General features: G+C 35.5%; 1 protein-coding gene across 7 annotated transcripts in view; it reads left to right on the top strand.

Moving 5' to 3' along the window:
* The window catches only part of LOC106462185 (myosin-2 heavy chain-like), a 127,474-nt gene that overhangs the window by 111,954 nt on the left and 7,425 nt on the right, over positions 1–8,095 (top strand). For 3 of the 7 annotated variants that reach the window (XM_022389379.1, XM_022389378.1, XM_022389373.1), the window contains exon 12: positions 3,346–5,289. The gene's annotated coding sequence lies outside the window, so the exon portion shown is untranslated. Of the gene's footprint in view, positions 1–3,345; positions 5,291–8,095 lie in introns of those variants that run through there. The other 4 variants (XM_022389377.1, XM_022389375.1, XM_022389374.1 and 1 more) reach the window with 4 other exon arrangements.

The raw sequence follows: 8,095 nt of genomic DNA, 5'->3' as shown, positions 1-8,095 counted from the left end.
GATGAAACAGTAACCCCAGATGTATAATAAACCAGATGATATAAATATTGCAATGAAACAGTAACCCCAGATGTATAATAAACCAGATGATATAAATATTGCAATGAAACAGTAACCCCAGATGTATAATAAACCAGATGATATAAATAGATGAAACAGTAACCCCAGATGTATAATAAACCAGATGATATAAATATTAAGATGAAACAGTAACCCCAGATGTATAATAAACCAGATGATATAAATATTGCAATGAAACAGTAACCCCAGATGTATAATAAACCAGATGATATAAATATTGCAATGAAACAGTAACCCCAGATGTATAATATACCAGATGATATAAATATTGCAATGAAACAGTAACCCCAGATGTATAATAAACCAGATGATATAAATATTACGATGAAACAGTAACCCCAGATCTTAATAAACGTTTCTTTTACCCAATACTCTTGTCGGGTTTTATAAAATATTCTTCCTAGAAATATGTAACTTACCATTTTCAAGTATATATTACGGATTCATTACCTTAAAAGGAACCCATGTTCTGTGGCTTATCGATCACAATCTTCTTGTTTATAGACGGCTAATTTTTGGAGAATAAGTTATTGCCACGTCGAGGCATTTTTAAAGTGGTAATTGACAGAAAAAGGGGAGTGAAAATTTCTCGAGCTCATGGGTATACTTCTAGAACAAAGTGATTTATGCCCCATAAATATTTCAGTTTTAGTCTTGTTTCTCTACGTAAGGTCAGTTTATTGGCGGCCAAGTCTTCTTTAAACAAAGGAAACAATTTATGGTTCTAAGTTTTTATAATGTTTGTCTCTTCAATAACCCACATGCATCTAGTTTGAACCACATGTTTATAATTTTTGTCTCTTCATTAATCCATATACATCTAGTTTGAATCACGTTTGTCCCTAACTTAACACACATGATTTGAGTTTGAAAGTATTCCATGTGTTATTTTTGTGATGAACGTGGAAGGTGTTTCAACAGAGTTTCATCAAGACAACTATCACCATATTCGTGGATTTATAGCTTCCTTTTTAACGAACACCGCAAGTCACGAGGTAATATATTTGGTTTACACATGGTGTACCAGATGATTCGCTGGAGGTAAATTTCTTAAAATGGCGAGAAATGAATAATGAACGTTCTTTGTGACTGTCTTACTTGGTTTGGTTGTTGTTAAGCGAAAGCTACACCACAAGTATGCAAACCCGATTTTCAGCGACTTAAACCTGCAGATTTGGCGCTTAGCCACTGGAGAGGAATTGTCTTACTGAACAATGGAAAAAATAGTGTTAATTTAAGATGGTCTTTTTGCTCAGACTTTGGGAATTTTGTTCTAACTGAAATCTAAAAGGAAATAGATAAAGAAAATTGCGAGAAATTAGCTTAAATTGTGACATAAAATACTAAGAAATTATTTTTAAATGTGTTAAGTAATATTCAATTAATAGAATACTGTATTCCAAGAAAAGAAAATTAAATATTAATATTTTAAAAGGTATGTTTGTTTGTAGTTTAAACATAAAACTACACAATGGGCTATCAAAACCCGGTTTATAGAGTTAGAAGTCTGCAGACATACGCTGTGCCATTGAAGGGGGGGGGGGACGTTTCAAAAAGTGTCATATATGTATATATATATAATTCTGCTTTATCGTTCATACCTATACTAATATTCGTTACCACAGGAACACTATCCGCATTTAGGGACGTGGGTGCGCTATAAGAGTGACGGTTATAGAAGAGTAGCCCAAAAACTGGTGGCTGGTGCTGTTGTCTCGCTATCTTCCCTCTAGCCTTTGGGTTTAAAAATAGGGACGGCTATGCGCAGAGCTTTGTGCAACTTTCCTAAAGTAACAAATCTATCTTAGTTTGAATAATTAGCACATCTAAAAAAAGAATAAAAAATTGACAATTTAAGTTTATTAGCCTTGTAAAGCTTTTTTCTGAAGTACTTGTGCTCTGTTTCACTGTGATACTGATCTTTTCACTTGTGTGGCCCGACATGGCCAGGTGGTTACGGCACTCGACTCGCAATCTGAGGGTTGCGGGTTCGAATCCCCGTCACACCATGCTCGCCCTTTCAGCCGTGGAGGCGTTATAATGTGACGGTCAATCCCACTGTTCGTTGGTAAAAGAGTAGCCCAAGAGTTGGCGGTGGGTGTTGATGACTAGCTGCTTTCCCTTTAGTTTTACACTGCTAAATTAGGGACGGCTAGCGCAGATAGCCCTCGTGTAGCTTTGCGCGAAATTCAAAAACAAACAAACAATCTTCACTTTTTTTTTTTTAAGATATCTACTTAGCTTCTGAGTAAATACAAATATCATATAATATAGAAAAAAATTAATTACTTCATTAATACAAATAAATATTTTGCATCTACTAACAAGCAAATTTACCCTAATAGTTTTATCGGTGGGACGGTGGTAAGTTTACGGGCTTACAACACTAAAATCCGGGGTTCGATTTTCCGTGGTGGAAATAGCAGATAGCCTAATATGGCTTTGCGCTAAGACAAGTAAACAATAATCTAACAGTGCAAACCAAGCGCTTTATATACTAACTATAAAATATACGTGCCTTCCAGTAGTTCATGGTTCGAGTCCTGAAAAAACGAGACTAGAATTTCCTTCCCCTACTTATAAACTATAGATGGCGCAACATTTAATAGAATTTGTTACATTTGTTTATTTGTAATTAAGTACAAAACTACACAATGGGCTACCTGTGCTCTGCCAACCATGGGTATGGAAACCCGTATTTTAGCGTTCTAAACTGCAAGACTTACCGCTGAGCCACGGGGGGGGGGGGATCTAACAATCAATACTACCCAATGAATTATAGCTTTTTGAAATACATTTCTAGTGAATCCTCCCCACCAGTAAAATTTTGTTAAATAGCTGATACTGTGCCAATATTTCTAAAGAATATGTAAAGAGTACGTGTGTTGTTTTTTTTCTCAACTAAAAATAGCTAAAACTCAAATGTCTTAGGTTATTAAATATGTTTGTAGTTGCTTCAAACTATGTAAGGAATATTGCTAGGATGAACGTTTAAAAATTCATATTCTACGTCACTTTTTGTTCTTCTGATACGCCATGAGGCTCCTAATTAAAAATGTACTAGACTGTGGGCTACACTGACGTAGTGAACGATTTCTGAAATATTGGATAAGTATCTATTGTATTAACTTAATGTTGCCTTATTTTTCATAACAAAAGATCATCAGTGTTGACACGTTATTTATTATTAATATTATTTCAGAAGTTAATTAAATATTTCGAAATTTCTTTATAAATTTTTGGTTGTTTCTTTACAATTTACAGGTGAAAAATGAAAAGTGGGCGCAGTTAAAGATTCGAGGGCTGTGAAGAAGGACCCAGAAGTAGTTTAACGTTTATGAAAGGTCTGTAAGAAAGGAACCAGAAGATAGTTTAAAGTCTGTGAGAAAATAACCAGGAAGTAGTTTAAAGTTTATGAAAGGCCTGTGAGGAAGGAACCAGGAGGTAGTTTAAAGTTTGTGAAAGGTCTGTGAGGACGGAACTAGTAGGTAGTTTAAAGTTTGTGAGGAAGGAACCAGAAAGTAGTTTAAAATTTGGGAGGAAGGAACCAGTAGGTAATTTAAAGTATATGAGGAAGGAACCAGTAGGTAGTTTGAAGTTTGGTAAAGGTCTGTGAGGAAGAAACCAGAAAGTAGTTTAAAGTTTGTGAAAGGACTGTGAGGAAGGAACCAGTAGGTAATTTAAAATTTATGAGGAAGGAACCAGTAGGTAGTTTAAAGTCTGTGAGAAAATAACCAGGAAGTAGTTTAATGTTTATGAAAGGCCTGTGAGGAAAGAACAAAAGGTAGTTTAAAGTTTGTGAAAGGTCTGTGAGGAAGAAACCAGAAAGTAGTTTAAAATTTATGAAAGGTCTGTGAGGAAGGAACCAGGAGGTAGTTTAAAGTTTATGAAAGGTCAGTGAGGAAGAAACCAGAAAGTAGTTTAAAATTTGTGATAGGACTGTGAGGAACGAACCACGAGGTAGTTTAAAGTTTATGAAAGGTCTGTGAGGAAGAAACCAGAAAGTAGTTTAAAATTTGTGATAGGACTGTGAGGAAGGAACCAGGAGGTAGTTTAAAGTTTACGAAAGGTCTTTGAGGAAGGAACCAGAAGGTAGTTTATAGTTTATGAAAGTATATCAGTTGATGATACGTTACCCAACAGTGCCTCCAGTCAAGAGTTTTGCAGAGGTGCCGACTTTACAGAGAAGCCGACTTATAATAGAATCCCAGACAAGAAAAGCCACGCATCTTTCTCACGATCTATAGTTTTTCCTAGAAAACAGTACAAGCTTACAGTACTTAGTTACAGCTTATCACGTGAGCAAGTGTAATTAATAGTTTAAGACTATAATTTATGTATGTCTTTTACACACCACAACACAATGGTGGCTTACTTTGATCATCACATCAAATATAGCTGTTGTAGTGTGGTTTGTTCCTCTTCTTGTATTAAAAATTAGTAAAGTGATATTTAATAATTGACATGTATGTAATTTAGAGGTGAACAGTTTTACAGGAGTTTGTATTGTATCCATGAAAGATGATTTATTTGTCTAAGTCCAGTTATATGAACAGATGTTCGAGTCTGTTTTGAAAACAAATACTTACTATGTCGTACATATCATTAATGACGTCAGTTGTGGGAAATCGAAAGGTATCTGTTCTTTTACCTACTTTAACTCATTTTCTCTAAACTGATACTGTTTCGTGGCTAAATGTTTTTGACATCTTTTAAGAATTGTTGTAAATATCTCAACACGATGTTTGTCGGTCCACATAAATACATAAATGTAATTTTTTTTCAAAGTGTCAGCGAAATAGATGTTCCAGGGATTCGATGTTCGAGATAATTGTTATGAATATTTTCATCGAAAGTTTTACTTTTTAGTAACACTTATATTAACCTCTCTATAAATTCATCCAATTGTCAGGATTAAAGTATTATTAATTCCAAAAAAATATATGTCAATATTATAACAAGATTTGTTGCAGTAATTCCATAAAAAAAAACATCGTCAAGTTATTTTGTGTATATAAACACAGGTAGTTTTCATTGTATTTTAATTTCAAGTTATTAAAATTATTATTCTTACGGTGGAAATGTTATGGCATTGGAGGTTTATTGATATATTACATAACAAGGTTCTTATATCTCTCACTATCGTCCTGGTCTAGAGGTTAGGGCATTCGACTCACAATCGGTGGGTCGCGGGTTCGAATCCCCCGTCCCACCCAGCATGTTCGCCCTTTCAGCCGTGGGGGCATTATAATGTGCTCAGTCAATCCTACTATTCATTGGTAAAAGAGTAGCCAAGAGTTGGCGGTGGGTGTTTATGACTAGCTATCTTCCCTTTCATTGCTAAATTAGGGACGGCTAGCGCAGATAGCCCTCCTGTAGCTTTGCGCGGAATTCAAAACAAACAAACAAATTGTAACTACGAAGCGCCACCTATTAGAGATTCAGAAACTAAAAGATTCAGATAAGATAGAGAGATAATCAAAAGAAAGAGTCTGGTGTGAGATAATGGCTTGAATGATAAATGTCATGCAGGTTTCACATGTAGCTGCAGCCAGCTCGTTTTTGCGTGTTTATTCCTCTTCGATAAGGCCCATCTCGTTGAGATATAAGTTTTCATGTTTATTCCACTTGGAATAGGGTCATCTCCTTGCGATATGAGTTTTCATGTTTTTTTTTTCCTCTTTTACTAGGCTCATCTCCTTGCGATATGAGTTTGCATGTTTATTCCTCATGTTTTTTACGTAAACAGTATTTGTAGATCAAGTTTCAAAGAGTCAGTGATCAATCCTGAAACCTATCATCGCATTCTAAGACTAAAGCACTCCGGTGGTTCCGCAGTAAGTCTGAACGCTAAAAACTCTGGTTCGATACCTTGTTAGGTTGGCCTGGAATCATGTCACTTGTTAGGTAGGTATGTAATAATGTCATATGCTAGATCCAGTGTTGACTGTGATCCAGTCACGTGCTAGGTAGAATTGGGATCGTGTTACGTGCTAGGTAGTACCAGGATCGTGTTACGTGCTAGGTACAACTGGGATTCTGTCACGTGCTAGGTAGAACTGGGATCCTGTCACGTGCTAGGTAGAACTGGGATCCTGTCACATACTAGGTAGAACTGGGATCCTGTCACATGTTAGGCACAACTGGGATCCTGTCGCGTGCTAGGTAGAACTGGGATCCTGTCACGTACTAGATAGAACTGGGATCCTGTCACATATTAGGCACAACTGGGATCCTGTCACATGTTAGGTAGAACTGGGATCCTGTCACGTGCTAGGTACAACTGGGATTCTGTCACGTGTTACGTAGAACTGGGACCCTGCCATGTGCTAGGTACAACTGGGATCCTGTCACGTGATAAGTACAACTGGGATTTTGTCGCGTGCTAAGTGCAACTGGGCACATACTCGGCACATTGTTAAGTAACGTTTTTCAGTGACTTGTTACAAATAGTTAAGATATTGAGCTAAATTCCGATTCACGAACTCCAAAACCAGTTTATAAATTAAACAATATTCACCACAACTTTAGACCTACCCTTTTTAAAACTGTTGCAATTTAAAACCCAATTTAGGACTTCCGAGGTAGCCGCTAAATCAACAAGTAAACTGTATTCGCTTGTTGAAATTCAATAGACACAAATATCACCTGGTTTATTATACAGTATCGGGTAAAAGAAACGTTTATTAAAAGTATTGGGTAAAAGAAACGTTTATTAAGAGTATCAGGTAAAAGAAACGTTTACTAAGAGTATTGGGTAAAAGAACCCCTTTCATTACGTTGTACGGTCTGTGTGTGTATCCAAAGTCCTTTCATTACGTTGTACGATCTGTGTGTGTATCCAAAGTTCTTCCATTACGTTGTACGGTCTGTGTGGGTATCTAAAGTCCTTTCATTTACGTTGTACGGTCTGTGTGGGTATCCAAAGTCCTTTCATTTACGTTGTACTGTCTGTGTGGGTATCCAAAGTCCTTTCATTTACGTTGTACGGTCTGTATTTTACTTTTCATCCTAATTAACCAATAATATTACAGATATGGAAAAGCATGATCAGTAATAATATCCATAAAATAAAACAACGATTGAACTTATGAAAACAGCTGTAAACTTCTCATACATATACAAAAGTCCACCATATATATATATATATTATTTTTTTTTTTTTCTAGGAATGAAAAACAAGTTTTGATAGTATTTTTTTTTGTAGCAGGATAAGTAATGTGGTATAAAGTAAAATATGTTTTGTCTACTTCAGTTATTCTGAAATTCATTTTATAATTACAACACTGATACTAATTTCGTCTCTGGCAATGAGAGTATGAATACCAACCTAGTTATTATTTCAACAAATAGTTCGGTTTCTCCACAAATAGACTCTAGAGAGACAAATTAATAACTTAAATAAAGCCACATCAAATATTGTCATGACTTAAATTATATTCGATGTTAAGATTGTTCTTAATAAACGTTTCTTTTACCCGATACTTTTAATAAACGTTTCTTTTACCCAATACTTTTAATAAACGTTTCTTTTACCCAATACTTTTAATAAACGTTTCTTTTACCCAATACTCTTAATAAACGTTTCTTTCACCCAATACTTTTAATAAACGTTTTTTTTACCCGATACTCTTAATAAACGTTTCTTTTACCCGATACTCTTAATAAACGTTTCTTTTACCCGATACTTTTAATAAACGTTTCTTTTACCCAATACTCTTAATAAACACTTTGGATATACACACACAGATCGTACAACGTAATGAAAGACTTTGGATACACACACAGACCGTACAACGTAAATGAAAGGACTTTGGATACACACACACAGACCGTACAACGTAAATGAAAGAACTTTGGATATACACACACAGATCGTACAACGTAATGAAAGGACTTTGGATACACACACAGACCGTACGACGTAAATGAAAGGACTTTGGATATACACACACAGATCGTACAACGTAATGAAAGGACTTTGGATACACACACAGACCGTACGACGTAAATG

This window comes from Limulus polyphemus, unplaced genomic scaffold, assembly GCF_000517525.1.
Source record: "Limulus polyphemus unplaced genomic scaffold, Limulus_polyphemus-2.1.2 Scaffold1113, whole genome shotgun sequence".
Classification (NCBI taxonomy): Eukaryota; Metazoa; Arthropoda; class Merostomata; order Xiphosura; family Limulidae; genus Limulus; species Limulus polyphemus.
This window is presented reverse-complemented; position numbering and strand designations above follow the sequence as displayed.